Consider the following 18,981-nt stretch of genomic DNA (forward strand, 5'->3'; position numbering starts at 1 on the left):
CGAGGAGAGATTTCAGTTCCTCTTCCTTAGTCACACAGCCCCTGGGGCTCAGCTGTGGTTTCAGCCCCACCTCTGCGTGTGGGCCACCCAGCGGCATCTGCTCCTGAGGCTTCCGGAGCACACAAGCCTGTCAGGTGGGAGGATGGGGGTGCAGCGATCAGGGTGCATGGGCTCCCCAGGCAAGAGGGTGCCAGGTTGGCTATCAGGATGTGTGAGCCCATCAGGCAGGAGGGAGGTGAGGTGGTGATCAGGGCAAGCGGACCGCCTAGGTGGGGAGGGGGCAGAGGAGGTGATGGCTAGGGGTGCTCAAGCTACTCCAGCAGGAGCCCTCCCTGGTGCCTGGGGAGGCAGGGGCTGGTGAGTGAGGAGAGAGGCTGCAATGGCAGCCCTGCCCCTTGTGCATCACTAAACAATGGCGCTTTGCTTCTATGGCAGTACAGACTCTCTCCACAAGCATTCCCGGTTGCAGAACTCCTAACTCCCATCCCCTCAGGCTGTCTCCTCACAGCCAGTAGCAACCCCCTCCCCAGGTCTGCTCTTCAAACCCCACGTTCCAGCCCCCAGCCCCCATGTGCGCCGACAGACACTCGTCTCAGACTGGGGCACACAGGGCTATGTCACAGACCATTTGTGTAATAGGTCTCAGTCTGTCCTGCCTGCCACAGACTGATTGCTGCATTCTCCTCTGAGCCTCCAAAGCTCCCCTTCTATCCCAGCTGATCTCCCCATTGGTGAGGGGGCTTCCCCAGATTCGGGAAGCCTTCAGCTTCCCCGCAGGTGTGCAGGTTCCATCCTACTTCCTCTCCTCTTCCTTTTCACTTCCTCTTTCTTTCATCCTACCTGGTTGTGTGGGGATCTTTCTTGTCCTTTTAGGTGTCTGAGGTCCTCTGCTAGTGTTCAGCCAGTGCTGTGTGAGAACTGTTCCATTGGTAGATGTGTTCTTGACTCCTTTGTGGGGTGAGGTGAGTTCCACGTCCTCCTCCTCCTCTGCCATCTTGACCCTTTCTTCTTGTATAATTTAAATAGCCACCACTTGATTTGTTGCTCACTGGACCACAGTGTGTGTGTATGTGTGTACACGTATATACACAACTTTAACTTTTCCACTATTGCTTATGAAAGCTAACTCTAGAGAGGGGACCAATAGAGGGGAACAACCATCTGTAACACAGGAACAATTTGACTAAATATTTATTACACGTTAATAACCTTAAGTTCAATACAGAACTTAGTATCCATCAGTTTAGCTTTTCTTTTGACATTTGAACTATCTTTTCCCTCATCTGTGAAATAGTCATAGAAATTTTCTTAAAGTTCAGGAATTTAAAATGCTCCACCATCCCAAGCATCAATTCAGCACTTCACAATGACTTATTTTGTTCCTAACATTTTACTGACCTTGAGTTTACTACTGAAGATAAAAAGGGTAAATAAAGCGTAATTGAATAACATGAATAAGGCGGAGATGTGCGAATAATGAATAGCCTTTAGCCAATGAGGGAGAAAGACAGGGGAAACAACATGATGAGGGCAGCAAGCAGTTTATCCTAGAAGTGTTATGAGGTCCTAATATAGAAGGTAAGGAGGCATTAGAGATTAAGTTTGTAGAGTAAGCAGCTGCGAGAACATGGAAGGATTTTTTATGCCTTACAAAACACCTTGGACTTTCTCCTGTATGCAATACAGAGATACAGAAAAAATTAAGTGTCAAATCTATATAGACAGATTTATTTTAGTCAGATCATGCTGGCAGATTTTCCAGATTTGAAGAGTTTCAAAAAGGAAACAAGGACACCAGTTGTTTCCGTGAAGAGCAATAAAGTTTTGATATAGTGTTGAAAGGGGGAAGAATATAGAAAATCATTCACCAACCTGAACCCCACCTATTGGTCCAGCATGGAGATTTGTCCATCAGATATGATGAAAGTACAAGGGTGTAAGGAAACTAAGATTGTAGGTATAGAATAGGTTTTTCTTCTTCAGGACCCCTGATCACCATATACTCTGTATATAACATCTACATGAAACTCATAATTTCCCAGGCCCACCACGGAATTTTAACTCAGAATGCTACTGCTAATGTGCCTCTTTCTGCTGAGAATACCTTCTCGCTACCACACACTTTTTAGCTACACCTTCATCCACTTGTCAAGCTTATATTCATCCTTCAATCTTACTTTGGGTCTTTAAAATTTACCTCTTATGGTAGGCCTGCTTTGTAACCCCAATGTAATTAATCCATTGTCCTACAGTGATATATTAGTCTGACATTGTATACAAAGTTGAATAGGTAACCAATAAGTGTTGTTGAATTACCAACTTTCCCAATTTATATTAATTATATATGATTGAAAGCATGAATTGAGAAGGAAACTTGGTTACACATAATTTTATTACTGTCTTAGCCTGACTGGTCTATACCTGAAAATTTATCCCCAAAAAAATTTTTTTAAAGAAAGAAGAGTTGTGTTTTTGTTTTACAAGGGGAAGAATATCTTGAGAGCTCTCATCATTTGACAAGTGATAGGTCACAAGAAAGCATTTAAGACATTTATAGAAACAGCATCTTCACCAAAATGATACTTAAAGAAACCAGTAGTACCCAAACTAGAACAACAACAGCATTTTAACTATGCTTGTTATCATTTATTCTACGTTAATAGGAAGCTAATACTATGTAAAGTATCATTATGCCTACTTTATACAAAGTAAGAGGCACAATGTGACAAAGACTTGTTCACCTACATTTCTTTTATTGCTCTTCCTTTAATATTATAACTCCTGGTTTCTAGCTGGGTACAAATCCCCATTCCCGACCCCGGTTAGGCTCTTCCCAGCCTACCTAGTTATAGTTTTGACTAAGCGATGAAATTCTGACCAACGCAATGTGAGCAGACATGAGTATTTTCCAGCCCTGCCCTTCAAATATATGCATTTTGAGTGTCTTCTGTGTTTCTTTTTCCTGCTGACTGGCAAAGTGAGAGGTGAATGGATGCAGAGATAAAATCAACATACAGAAGATGGCAGTCATTTTGCCAGTCCTGGAATGTTTACCTCAGGACTGCTACATGAGAGAAAACTGAATGTAGCTGGTTTAAACTCCTATGTTTATGGATCTCAGTGTTACAAAAGCTTTTTATAAATCAATGCCAACAAAAGAGAGAAAATTGTTGTAAAGAAACACTCTCTTTCCACATGCATTGCAGCTATTCAGAGAGTAGTCACATGATCAGAAATTTTGGCTGCCAATCTAATGCTTAGGCTACTAAAAACACAGTATTTCTACAGTGAAGTTCTAGTTTTAAAAATGCATCTATTCTTTCAGTGAATACTCATTAAATAACTTATGTATTATTTACTGTGCCAATCAAGTAATTATAGGGAGTACGCTTCTACTTTAACAAATTAGGTTAGTTTGGAATTACATTGTAAAAATTGATTTGGGGGGAGGGATTGTTTTTCTGTTAACAATCATTGCCTAGTATATTTTGGACCCGGTATTTGAGAGACAAAATGATGTAAAAATGTGTCATTGAGAAGGACCTGTCTGATTCAGCCTTTTGTATCATATCCTCTTGCTTCTCCTAATTAGTGGAATATTTTATACGTGTGTGTGTATGTGTGTGTATTGTTGTTTGTTTATAGATGTTATTGAAAGAATAGGACTCAGAGCAGGTGGGGAAGAATGAGTGGGTTAAGGGAGTTAAGAATGGATAAGAGCTTAACGGAATTTAACAGGCAGGATTCATGGATTGGCAGCCATATCATCACTCCCAGACACACTCAATTTCAAGTTATCAACACTGGCTGAAGGTAGGAAATTGTAAAATTAGATGACATGAAATAAAAATCTAATCTTGGAAGTGCTTTTCCTTTAACAAAATTAACCTTCTTTTTAATACAATTTTACATCAAAAAGGTATTTTCATATATCAGGTCAAAGAGGGTAGCTAAAATTTAACAAGCTATCATAATTCTAATAGAATATGAATAGTTAGGAATATTGTTACCAGTCCTGGCTTCAAATAATAGCTTATAAATACAATTTTATACATATATTTAAAATTAATAAACTTATACTGAGCTATATTTAAGGCATTGTAGGGAGAGAGAAAGTTGAAAAGACATGCCTCTCTTCTGCTGTGGATGGCAAATGATTGGAAGAAAGTAACAAGTATACAAACTTGACAAACTGATGAGTGCTGTTGTTTAATGGAAAAAATGATCTTTCCTTTAACTGACAAATTATACATCTCAGCATTACATTCTCAGAGGAATATATGAATTTCCTTAACAGAGAAATTAAAAACTAAAATCTAGACTACAGTTTTCTAAGATACAATAGGTCTCCTAACAATATTTTTCAGAAGAAATCACAGCACAGTGAATTTAGAAATAAAATATGTACAGTCTACTAGAACATTGAGAGCCAGCCTAGGGAAATTTAAAAGTTTTCTTTTAATGGAATAAATGCTTAAGGTTAAAATCAAAATAGTTATTTTAAAGCAAGTTTGAGGAAATTCTGGAAATACATCACTGCACAACTAGGTTGATCATAAAAAATACCATTTTTTACATGCTCAGATGCACCTTAAAATGACTCAGTGGGTTACAGAACCTAACACGTTTTCTTCCCAATTATTTTTGAAGGGTTCCTGACAGATGTTTTCTTTAAGAAAGAATGACAGACTGTCTTTTTTATTTTGTTTCTATGAGACTCTTATTTTTATCCTGTCATAAGAGGCAAATGGTGGGTCTTTGATTTGGGTAAGTTTTGTAACAGAGGCTTAATTTGCACAATTTATGAGACAGCTTTCTTTAATCTGTCAAGGAGTGCGGGTTCCATGCTATTTCTATAAAAGATGTAGATTTAGTTATATATGTTAATGAATTCTATCTTGACAGTCTTAGAATGGTGTCAACCATTGCTGGAGCAGAAACTGTATATGATTTTGAAAGCCTTAGAAAACTCCTCAAGTATAAAAATTTTCCACCTAAATATTTTTGTCATGTAATGTTAAAATTTAACTATGAATAAAAATTAACAAACAAGTTAGATCAAATACTGCTACTATATGAAAATGGACATGTTATGTTAGAATATCTTTAGATTTGAAATGTAAAAATTTGTTCTTCAATACTAAAAATGTTATTCAAATGGTAACATAAAATACTCTTTTATAGTTTTGGAAACAGTTAATAAAATTTTGAAAATATGTATTCTAAACAGACATCTTATAGCTCTGCTTATAAAACATCCATTTTTGTCTGAATGTTTAAACTGACTGATGTCTGTGTAAATTACATAAGGCATGTGTTAAAATTATTAATTTGTTAAATTGCACACTGAATACTTCAAACCATTTGATTCTTTTAAACTCCTTTTAGTAGTTATCTAAAACACAATATTGTCTGTTTGAAGTTGTAATCATTTATTTTCTAATAAGTTTTATTCTTAACACTGATTTTTTACTTATTCTGATGAAAATTGTTGTTCAAGGTCCCTTCACTGCCTGGACTACTAAGCACATTCACTTCTGACAAATCATTTAAATGCCTTGGAAAATCTGATATGGTGGGCAGGAAAAAAACCAAAACAAAAAACTGTTGAAGAAAAGTTCTTTCAACATGGTACTTAACTTTGATAGTCATTATAGCACTTGTTCATTCATTCAAACAAACAAAAAACATGGAGAATTTAGATGAGACTGTGACATTTCCTACATCTTGCTAGTTATTGATTTGCCAAAATTATAGTTAAGCCAGACCTCATATGTACTAAATATACATACTCTCCCAGTATTTACCTAAATAAAGTAACTTATTCTGAAGGAAAAATGCTATTGAATATTTCTTTTAAAATATGTGGTTGAATTTCAGTTACTGCTGCTCACTCCCTCAGGCAATACCAAGGAGACATTATTAAAGGTAATGATTATTAAATGATAACTATATTGATTCTAAAGCCCTGAACAATGGGTAATTTCAGTCTTGAATACAAACCCCATGTTTCTCTGACTGAGCTTCACCCAACCAAATATTCCTTCATGTAACAGCTAGAAGGGAATGGCCAGCAATTAATGGATGTCACTGTTCTGATGCACTACCTTCTGGCAGAAGATAAAGACATAACTATTTGGAAAGTGATGTAGATGGCGGTGATAATGGTAAAGATTAAATTTTTTTCACATATTTATCATGTGGGCACACAAAATAGCATCATAAACAAATCTTTTGAAAATTTAAGCATTCATAGCTTATCTAATAGGTTTCAAACCTTATAGAAAATAGAAACTTGACGACATGTTTGACAAAAGGAAATAAATGGCCATTGAGGACTTGAGGCCGAGCTGTCAGGGTCCCAGTTAATTTTTAATTTATTTGCTACAATAAGGTTTTGTTTTAATTCATCACAAATATGAATATTTTAACAAATAGAGTAGAATCTCAAAAGTGAATTTACCAGTCATAAAGTTCTTTTAAAAGTAATCTCATATGTATGAATAGTTTTTAAAATGCTGAAATATACTGATATTATCTATAGACTGTGCTTTTTCAATTGAGGCATTAGTTCTTCTGCACTCCCCTTCCTATCTTCTGTCCTCTCCCTGTTGCTAGATGCACAAGTGCACAATAATTTTTACACTACTATGACTACGTGAACATTGTGCAGAGTTAAATCCACTGATACATGGATTACAACTCTTTTGCAAAACATTTGTTTTTTTCCTGGATTTAATCATTGCCACAATTGTTATTTGCTTAGTTTTCTAATTATTCCGAGTGTTTTTGCAGATGCGTAACATACTGATCACTAATTTTTTGAAATGCTCAAACATCTTTTCAGGCACTCAAAAGTTCTACCAATTTTTCTTCAAAATTCTCTCTCTCATCCAAAAACAGATTACACTTTCTTCTCAAGTGTGCATAGAACATTTTCCAGGATAGATCACATCTTGGGTCACAAATCACGCCTCAGTAAATTTAAGAAAATTGAAATCATATCAAGCATCTTTTCTGACCACAACGCTTTGAGGTTAGAAATGAGTTACAGGGAAAAAAACGTAAAAAACACAAACACATGGAGGCTAAACAATACGTTACTAAATAACCAAGAGATCACTGAAGAAATCAAAGAGGAAATCAAAAAATACCTAGAGACAAATGACAATGAAAACACGATGATCCAAAACCTACGGGATTCAGCAAAAGCAGTTCTAAGAGGGAAGTTTATAGCTATACAAGCCTACCTCAAGAAACAAGAAAAATCTCAAATAAACAATCTAACCTTACACCTAAAGAACTAGAGAAAGAACACACAAAACCCGAAGTTAGCAGAAGGAAAGAAATCATAAAGATCAGAGCAGAAATAAATGAACTAGAAACAAAGAAAACAATAGCAAAGATCAATAAAACTAAAAGCTGGTTCTTTGAGAAGATAAACAAAATTGAAAAACCAATAGCCAGACTCATCAAGAAAAAGAGAGGACTCAAATCAATAAATTTAGAAAAGGAAAAGAAGTTACAACAGACACCACAGAAATACAAAGCATCCTAAGAGACTACTACAAGCAACTCTACGCCAATAAAATGGACAACCTGGAAGAAAAGGACAAATTCTTACAAAGGTATTACCTTCCAAGACTGAACCAGGAAGAAATAGAAAATATGAACAGACCAATCACAAGCACTGAAATTGAAACTGTGATTAAAAATCTTCCAACAAACAAAAGTCCAGGACCAGATGGCTTCACAGGTGAATTCTGTCAAACATTTAGAGAAGAGCTAACACCCATCCTTCTCACACTCTTCCAAAAAATTTCAGAGGAAGGAACACTCCCAAACTCATTCTCTGAGGCCACCATCTCCCTGATACCAAAACCAAACAAAGATACTACAAAAAGGAAAATTACAAACCAATATCACTGATGAATATAGACACAAAAGTCCTCAACAAAATACTAGGAAACAGAATCCAACAACACATTAAAAGGATCATACACCATGATCAAGTGCGATTTATCCTAAGGATGCAAGGAATCTTCAATATACGCAAATCAATCAATGTGATACACCATATTAACAAATTGAAGAAGAAAAACCATATGGTCATCTCAATAGATGCAGAAAAAGCTTTTGACAAAATTCAACACCCATTTATGATAAAAACTCTCCAGAAAGTTGGCATAGAGGGAACCTACCTCAACATAATGAAGGCCATATACGACAAACCCACAGTAAACATCATTCTCAATGGTGAAAAACTGAAAGTATTTCCTCTAAGATCAGGAACAAGGCAAGGATGTCCACTCTCACCACTATTATTCAACATAGATTTGGAAGTCCTAGTCATGGCAATCAGAGAAGAAAAAGAAATAAAAGTAATCCCAATTGGAAAAGAAGTAAAACTGTCACTGTTTGCAGATGACATGAGACATAGAGAATCCTAAAGATGCTACCAGAAAACTACTAGAGCTAATCAGTGAACTTGGTAAAGTAGCAGGATATAAAATTGATGCACAGAAATCTCTTGCATTCCTATATACTAATGATGAAAAATCTGAAAGAGAAATTAAGGAAACACTCCCATTTACCACTGCAACAAAAAGAATAAAATACCTAAGAATAAACCTACCTAGGGAGGCAAAAGACCTGTATGCAGAAAACTATAATACACTGATGAAAGAAATTAAAGGTGATACAAACAGATGGAGAGATATACCATGTTCTTGGATTGGAAGAATCAACATTCTGAAAATGACTGTATTACCCAGAACAATCTACAGATTCAGTGCAATCCCTATCAAACTACCAATGGCATTTTTCACAGAACTAGAACAAAGAATTTCACAATTTGTATGGGAACACAAAAGACCCCGAATAGCCAAAGCAATCTTGAGAAAGAAAAACGGAGCTGGAGGAATCAGGCTCCCGGACTTCAGACTATACTACAAAGCTACAGTAATCAAGACAGTGTGGAACTGGCAGAAAAACAGAAATATAGATCAATGTCACAGGAAAGAAAGCCCAGAGAGAAACCCACACACATATGGTCACCTTATTTTTGATAAAGGAGGCAAGAATATACAATGGAGTAAAGACAACCGCTTCAATAAGTGGTGCTGGGAAAATTGGACAGCTACATGTAAAAGAATGAAATTAGAACACTCCCTAATACCATACACAAAAATAAACTCAAAATGGATTAAAGACCTAAATGTAAGGCCAGACACTATAAAACTCTTAGAGAAAAACATAGGCAGAACACTCTATGACATAAATCACAGCATGGTCCTTTTTGACCCACCTCATAGAGAAATGGAAATAAAAACAAAAATAAACCAATGGGACCTTATGAAATTTAATAGCTTTTGCACAGCAAAGGAAACCATAAACAAGATGAAAAGACATCCCTCAGAATGGGAGAAAATATTAGCAAATGAAGCAAATGACAAAAGATTTATCTCCAAAATTTAGAAGCAGCTCATGCAGCTCAATATCAAAAAAATGAACAATCCAATCCAAAATTGGGCAGAAGACCTAAACAGACACTTCTCCAAAGAAGATATACAGATTTCCAACAAACACATGAAAAGATGCTCAACATCACTAATCATTAGAGGAATGCAAATCAAAACTACAATGAAATGTCACCTCACACCAGTCAGAATGGCCATCATCAAAAAATCTACAAACAATAAATGCTGGTGAGGGTGTGGAGAAAAGAGGACCCTCTTGCACTGTTGGTGGGAATGTAAATTGATACAGCCACTATGGGGAACAGTATGGAGGTTCCTTAAAAAACTAAAACTAGAACTACCATATGACCCAGCAATCCCACTACTGGGCTTATACCCTGAGAAAACCATAATTCGAAAAGAGTCAAGTACCACAATATTCATTGCAGTTTTATTTACAATAACCAGGACAGGGAAGCAATCTAAGTGTCCATCGACAGATGAATGGATAAAGAAGATGTGGCACATATATACAATGGAATATTACTCAGCCATAAAAAGAAACGAAACTGAGTTATTTGTAGAGAGGTGGATTGACCTAGAGTCGGTCATACAGAGTGAAGTAAGTCAGAAAGAGAAAAACAAATACTGTATACTAACACATATATATGGAATCTAAAAAAAAAAAAAGTTCTGAAGAACCTAGGGGCAGGACAGGAATAAATACGCAGGCGTAGAGAATGGACTTGAGGACACGGGGAGGGGAAAGGGTAAGCTGGGATGAAGTGAGAGAGTGGCATGGACATATACACACTACCATAATGTAAAATAGATAGCTAGTGGCAAGCAGCCACTTAGCACAGGTAGATCAGCTCGGTGCTTTGTGACCAGTTAGAGGGGTGGCATAGGGAGGGTGGGAAGGAGACGCAAGAGCGAGGGGATATGGGGATATATGTATACATATAGCTGATTCGCTTTGTTTTACAGCGGAAACTAACACAATATTGTAAAACAAATATACTCCAATACAGATGTTAAAAAAAAAAAAAAAAAAGAAATACCCCCTTTCTGATGCCTGTTATTTGTCTGCTTGTCCTTGTTGCAAAACCTCTCGATAGAGTTATACATATACATTATTCCTACTGTGACATATCTTTCTCTATTAATCTACTATCATCCCTGAATACATCTTTGTCAGGATTACTAATCCCCAATACTGACAAAATCTAAGACTAGTTCTGAGTCCTCATTTTACTGACAGCAGGACAGCATTCCAATTTGTTCAGTTTCTCTTTCATGAAATCTCTTTTCTTTATTGGCTGCATCACTTTTGTTTTGTATATGGAAAGGAAATTAGTCAAGCTATCTATCCATCCATCTCACTAGATGATGGGCAGGAATGAAGCAGAGACACACTTACTTATTTAGAAGGTCACTGTGGAGTCAGTGGTGGTGCATAAAACACCGTCTTGGATATGCTGGCACATCTTGCTGGTATGAAACAGCAGCTGTGCTGCAGTCCCGCTTCCACCCAAGATTCCGTTCCAAGATGGCAGGGAATGCCATCTTCCAGCTTCTCTAATTCCTGGGTCAGTTGCCTTCACCCTCCAATGGCTTCCGTTACAGCCCTAATGGCCACCATGACCTTTACCACTCCAAGTGGTATTGTCCCTATTGTCTCTGATTGTGTAACTTATCCGACTTTAACTTTTTCACTCCACCCAAGTCATACTGATTTTTCTCTTCCTCAGCTGAGGAAATTTCCACCTACTATTCCTTCTGCCTAGATTGATGTCTCAGATGTCTACATGGCTCCATTATTTCACTCATTATGTTCAAGGTTTTGCTCCAAATGAAGCCATTTCTCTGATATTTCTACCTAAAATAGACACCCACCCGTTTCTCTATCATTTACTACATGCACACACACACACACACACACACACACACCACACATATACACACAGGCAAATACACCTGTGTGTGTACTTATTATCCACCCTCTTGATCTAGGACAGGGATCAGCAAACTAAAGTACATTGGGCAAATTGCAGCAAAGCCTTTACATTTTTAAACTTTTTTTAAAATGGTTAGAAAGGATGGAGGAAGAAAAGGAGGAAGAGGAGGAAGAGGAGGGGAAGTAGAAATGTGACAGAGCCCTCATGTGGCTCACAAAGCCGAAGATATTTACAAGCTATAGACAAAGTTTGTCTGCATAAGTTTGTGTATAAATTCCTTAAAGACAGTGACCAGGGGGCTTCCCTGGTGGCGCAGTGGTTGAGAGTCTGCCTGCCGACGCAGGGGACACCGGTTTGTGCCCCGGTCCAGGAAGATCCCACATGCCGCAGAGCAGCTGGGCCCATGAGCCATGGCCGCTGAGCCTGCGCGTCCAGAGCCTGTGCTCTGCAACAGGAGAGGCCACAACAGTGAGAGGCCCGCGTACCGCAAAAAAAAAAAGAGACAGTGACCAGACCACACCTTCCACACAGGAGGGCTTGCCAGTTATTTATTGACAATTCTAAAAGTATTGAAAGCAATTTCATATAGAACATGAGACTTATACTGAACATTCAGAAAGGCATATTGCTTATATAAGTAAAAAAATGCAAGACACTGTGGCATTTCTTGGAATGAGAATAATGTGAAGTCACTGAAATATACAACCCACAGAACTTAGGAGGGTGTCCCAGTCACATTTTTGGTAGCCAAAAACACATTTTGTAAATTGGTATATATTTCTATGAAATATTCATGTAGTTTCATTTGTCTCTTGCCTTCACTTAACTAAGTCTCTTTCCTTAGCCCAAAGCTTTCATCTGCCTGTGGTAGAGGTAGGGGCAGATATTTTGCAATTAATCTAGAAAAATTGTAAAAACTAACTGTAAATTAAAATTTAGATCCTGAGAGTAAAAATAAGATTCTGTAGCAAGTAAATAATTCTAAAAATAGAAACTATTAAAAGGCAAAATATATGTTGATTTTCTGTAGATATTATTTAAAATATTAATTTGGAAAGTAAATAAAAAAAGAAGTCTGCCCTTTCTAGATTGAGGGATTGTTTTGGTAAATTAGGGAAACATAAAAAGGAAGAGAGAGAGAGAGGGAGAAAAAAGGCTTAAAATTGTTTTTCCTGCCCTCTGGGCTATCGGGTTCATGCAGTGAGGAAGAAGGACATAATAGTCTAGACAGATCTGATGACGTTGAAGTATCTTTCTGGCAGAGATTCAGATGTTGACATTGCTTATAAATGGTATGATAATGGTGTACAGCCAGTAGCTATAGCTAAACAGATATATCTGTAGCAATTTCTGAATCCACATGGCCTGCATGTTAGCACAGGTGGAACTCCAAACATTGGTACTTGGGTACCTATATCAATTCTGGGGCTGTGGGCTCCATGGGCACCCACGTATAACACTATATACACAGGTATGACCAGTCTCACAGGTCAGAGACCAGGCAAATTTAGCAACCAGTAGGAAAGTTCAGTAAAGAGCCTTTGTTTTTTGTTTAATTTTTAGTATAAGCTTTTATTTTACTTTTAATTTTTATTGGAGTATAGCTGATTTACAATGTGTTATTTTCAGGTGTACAGAAAAGTGAATCAGTTACACATATACATATATCCACTATTTTTTTTTTTTAGATTCTTTTCCCATATAGACCATTACAGAGTAAAGTTCCCTGTTCTATACAGCAGGTTCTTATTAGTTACCTATTTTATATAGTAATGTGTATATGTCAATCACAGTCTCCCAGTTTACCACCCCCCTTCCCCTGGTGACCATATTTGTTTTCTACATCCATGACTCTACTTCTGTTTTGTAAATAACTTCATTTCTACCCTATTTTTTAGATTCCACGTATAAGAGATGTCATATGATACTTGTCTTTCTCTGTCTGACTTACTTCACTCAGTATGACAATCTCTAAGTCCATCCACGTTGCTGTAAATGACATTATTTTGTTCTCTTCTATGGCTGGGTAATATTCCATTGTATATATGTACCACATCTTCTTTATCCATTCCTCTGTTGATGAACATTTAGGTTGCTTCCATGTCCTGGCTCTTGTAAATAGTGCTGCAATGAACATTGGGGTGCATGTATCTTTTCTCATTATGGTTTACTCCAGGTATATGCCTAGGAGTGGGATTTCTGGTTAATGTGATAGTTTCTATTTTTAGTTTCTTAAGGAACCTCCATATTGTTCTCCACAGTGGCTGTATCAATTTACATTCCCACCAACAGTGTAGGAGGCTTCCCTTTTCTCCATACCCTCTCTAACATTTATTGTTTGTAGATTTTTTGATGACAGCCATTCTGACTGGTGTGAGGTGACACCTCATTGTAGCTTTGATTTGCATTTCTCTAATAATTAGTGATGTTGAGCATCTTTTCATGTGCTTTTTGTCCATTTGTATGTCTTCTTTGGAGAAATGTCTATTTAGATCTTCTGCCCAATTTTTAATTGGGTTATTTGTGGGGTTTTTTGAGCTGCATGAGCTCTTTGTATATTTTCGAAATTAATCCCCTATCGGTTGCTTCATGTGCAAATATTTTCTCCTGTTCTGAGGGTTGTCTTTTTGTTTTGTTTATGGTTTCCTTTGCTGTACAAAAGCTTTTAGTTTATTGTTTTTTATTGTTGTTTTAAAACATTTTTATTGAACTATAGTTGATTCACAATATTGTGTTGTTTTCAGGTGTACAGCAAAGTGATTCATATATAGAGAGTGAGATAGGTATAGATACATATAGATAGATACAGGTATAGGCATAGATTCTTTTGCAGATTCTTTTCTATTATAGGTTATTTTAAGAGACTGAATATAGGTCTTTAAAAAAATGCAATACAATCTAGAAACTATATTAAATGAATGTCTTAGCTCTGGCTGTGATAACAAAATACCATTGACTGAGTAGCTTAAAAGCAGACAGTTATTTTTCACAGTTTTGAAGGCTGAAAAGTCCAAAATCAAGATGCCAGCAGATTCAGTTCTTGGTGAGGGTCCTGTTTTTGTGTTACAGGCAGCCACCACCACCTAAACATGTGCTCACAGGACCTCTTATTTCTGCATGCATGGAGAATCTCTCTCTCTCTCTCTCTCTCTCTCTCTCTCTGTCTGTCTCTGTCTCTGTCTCTGTCTCTGTCTCTCTCTTCCTTTCCTTATAAGGACATTAATCCTGTTAAAGCCTATTATGAGGGACACACCCTCGTGACCATATCTAAATGTAATTACCTCCCAAAGGTCCCACTTCCAAATACCGAATACCCTGGGGCTTAGGGCTTCAGCATATGAATTTGGAGGAACACAAACATTCCCTGCATAACAATGAAAATAGTTTATATAATGCTGTGTTCTATTTACAATAGCCAGGACATGGAAACAACCTAAATGTCCATCGACAGATGAATGGATAAAGAAGATGTGGCACATATATACAATGGAATATTACTCAGCCATAAAAAGGAGCAAAACTGAGTTATTTGCAGTGAGGTGGATGAACCTAGAGTCTGTCATACAGAGTGAAGTAAGTCAGAAAGAGAAAAACAAATACTGTATGCTAATACACATATGTGGAATCTAAAAAAACGGTACTGATGAACCTAGTGGCAAGGCACAAAGACACAGATGTAGAGAACGGACTTGAGGACATGGTGGGGGAAGTGGAAACTGGGGCGAAGTGAGAGAGTAGCATTGAGATATATACACTACCAAATGTAAAATGGTTGGCTAGTGGGAAGCTGCTGCACAGCACAGGGAAATCAGCTCTATGCTTTGTGACAACATAGAGGGGTGGGATAGGGAGGGTGGGAGGGAGGCTCAAAAGGGAGGGGATATGGGGATATATGTATACATATAGCTGATTCACTTTGTTGTACGGCAGAAACTAACACAACATTGTAAATCAACTATACTCCGATAAAGATATTAAAAAATAATAATGCTATGTCAAAGGTTCTAAAGGTCCATACATCCCAATAAATAGAAGTTTTAAAGAAATATGGCTTATAAGTTTTAATAAAATATGATTTATAATTTTAAAATAAACTAGTGGAAGAGTATGGTACAATAAGGAAAACCTGAATTTTAGGGTTCATTCGGCTACTTAGTTGTTTGTTTTTTAAAATATTGGCCCTAATACTCTATAACTGGGCAAGGTGTTGAGCATCTTTGATTTGAAATTTTCTCTATTTCTTCAGTTAAATAATAGCACTTTTCTCACAGACTTTTTTGAGAAGGTTAAATAACTTCTCTGCTCAGAAATTTCTCAGAACCTAGTAGTTTCTCAATATTTATTTAGCTCAGACAGCACAGCCCTGTGGAAAGTACAGCAAAACACTTTGGGGAGCCTCTTATTCATGTCCAAGAATTGATAGACTTGACATCTTCTACTATATTTCTCACCTCTACAGTGGTAAAGTCAGATAACAAATAGATAAATGCCATAAAACTTGTTACGTACACTAAAAATTTCTAAAATCAATTTCCTAAAGTTAGACTAAAGGGAGAAAATAAAAAAAACCATAATTCTGTAATTCTGATAAAAACCACTGTAATATTCAATATTTTTATATCTGCTTTCAGGAAGACACATTCTAGCATAAGGTATCTTTGCTACATACGTATGTTTTAATTTTCTTGAGTAAATACTTAGAAGATTCATGTAATGGGTGGATATTTACCATTATGAGAAATTGACCGATTAATTTCCAAATGGGTTATCCCATTTTCAGTTCCACAGCTGCACACAAAAGTTAACTCAGTAAGTCCTCCCCCAATTCCTCTGAGGTCAGTATTATCTTCAAAGTCATTTTTAATGACCAAGTCTGACTTTGAACCGATCAAGTTTGGTCCCCCCGGATGACTCCTTAACCACTCCATCACACCAGTTTTCAGCAAGCTCATTTTACTTCCATTCATCATAATTAATTCATTAAATGTGACTGAGAATGTAACTTCTTGGCCATTATATGGAGCCTTTCATTTCCCCTGGCAGCATCTGCACTTGCATATAAACCACTCCTCTGCTACTCAGACTCCTGCTTTAATATTCACTCATTTTTGTTTTTCACTATAAGGGCAGACTAATCCAATTTCCTGGTCAAGAAGGGTCCCCTTTGCTGTTAAGCTTTTGATGCTTCTCTCTGAGTCTCTAATAGCCTCTGAGGTGATTCACATCGTCTCCTCACTTGAATAAGGAAAATAATTTTTCTCCTCTCAGTTTCCTACCTTCTACTGATTGGACCACAAATCTTGCAGTCTGACGTTCTCAAATTCCTAACTATTTTAGTTAGACAGTTTCTTCAAGTGTTCACTTCTTTGCTCTTCAGGATTATAGTATATGCCCTGGCATGCACGAAAGAGGCTAAAGAATAATTCAAGCAGCACAAACTCTGACTAGGACATTGGACTTTTGCCACCATTCCTGAGTTAAATATATCCTGTCAACCACTCTCCCTTCTCCTGTAAACATACTTGGAAATGCCGAAATTGATCTTGCAAGCTAAAGTTAAATCCAAACAATGAATAAATTCAGGTTAGAAAAAGTCAAATATCTATCTGATACTGCACATCTTTAAGAAATAAGTTCAAGTTGTTTGCTTGAAACTTTCAGTTTTTCAATTGTATTAGCATTAAAGCCATGCTGACATGGTGTTGAACGTCCAAGGGTTAATATTGTGGTTCAGATACTCATTCTAGAAATACAGTATCATTATCAAAGTGACAGCTCTGACTCCCAAAGGACAGATATCACATCGGTTATAAAATGTTGCTCTTTTTCAGTCACTAAAGACAATACGAAGGCTGTCGACAGCAGGCCTTGCTCTTTTACAGAAATAAAATAACTGGCGTGCTTCAGAAAAGTAAACTAGATCGTCAGGGGTCTGTATGACATTGGAAAAAAGCTTCTGAAGTGATGGATTGGGGTTTATTAATACACAATAACTTCCATTCAAAGTCTTAAAAACATAAATAAGTCACACTTATGTAGCACTTGTACTGCATCTAGTGCTATTCTAAGCACACTTATAAACTCAAGTAATAGCAAGAACAACTCTACGAAATAGCTACCCTTTTTTCCTGCTGTCATCTGAGGAAATAAGGCCAAGACATAAAGTGTCTCATCCAGGATCATGCGGCTTTGAGGATCTGAGTACATACTTTCTCCTTGCAGTACAAAAATGAGTAAGATCCAACTCCATAGGCTCCTCTTCATTCTTGGAAACTTAGCAAAACTAGATTTTCTAGAAACCAAAAATAGAAAAATCACCAATTTTGAGAATATGGGTAATATCTTTGGTTCTTTATCCACAATTCTTTTTTTTTTATTTTTACATCTTTATTGGAGTATAATTGCTTTACAATGTTGTGTTAATTTCTGCTTTATAACAAAGTGAATCAGTTATACATATACATACGTTCCCATATCTCTTCCCTCTTGCATCTCCCTCCCTCCCACCCTCCCTATCCCACCCCTCCAGGCGGTCACAAAGCACCGAGCTGATCTCCCTGTGCTATGCGGCTGCTTCCCACTAGCTATCTACCTTACGTTTGGTAGTGTATATATGTCCATGCCTCTCTTTTGCTTTGTCATAGCTTACCCTTCCCGCTCCCCATATCCTCAAGTCCGTTCTCCAGTAGGTCTGTGTCTTTATTCCTGTCTTACCCCTAGGTTCTTCATGACATTTTTTTTTCTTAAATTCCATATATACGTGTTAGCATACGGTATTTGTCTTTCTCTTTCTGACTTACTTCACTCTGTATGACAGACTCTAAGTCTATCCACCTCATTACAAAGAGCTCAATTTTGTTTCTTTTTATGGCTGAGTAATATTCCGTTGTATATATGTGCCACATCTTCTTTATCCATTCATCTGATGATGGACACTTAGGTTGCTTCCATGTCCTGGCTATTGTAAATAGAGCTGCAATGAACATTTTGGTACATGACTCTTTTTGAATTATGGTTTTCTCAGGGTATATGCCCAGTAGTTCATTTTTGAAATATGGACTTAGTCATCTGCAGATGGATCATCTGCCTGTCTTTTATGTTTTCTCACAGAATGGAATAGAGGCACACTTATTTTGACTAATGTCTCTCAGTAATTGTGCTTTAACTTTATCCTAAAGGAGAATTTCCAAAATGGAGAAATAATAAATAATACTTTCATGCATATTTAGTTCATATGAGGCAGAAAGGCTAAGTCATTCTGACTTTCTCAGTATGGAGATTAATAGACTAGATACCACTTCCCTAGTCCATTGTGGTCCATAGGTGATTGATTACCCGGAAGAGTTTGTGAAGGTGGAGCAGTAAAGAGTTTTACTTGTATGTGTTATGTGTGGCATTTGATAAACCTGGACATTGGTCAGCATGTTTGAAAAAAAGGGCGATACATCTGCCATTTGCCAAGCAGGCTAAGTGGAGCTTGGCTAATGGGTAACAAATTAGTCGGGGTCTTAGGGTATTTCCTCTCTTTTCCAACTGTCTGGCCTCTATTTTTGTGTCTGATACTT

This window comes from Tursiops truncatus, chromosome 1 (assembly GCF_011762595.2).
Source record: "Tursiops truncatus isolate mTurTru1 chromosome 1, mTurTru1.mat.Y, whole genome shotgun sequence".
Lineage (NCBI taxonomy): Eukaryota > Metazoa > Chordata > Mammalia > Artiodactyla > Delphinidae > Tursiops > Tursiops truncatus.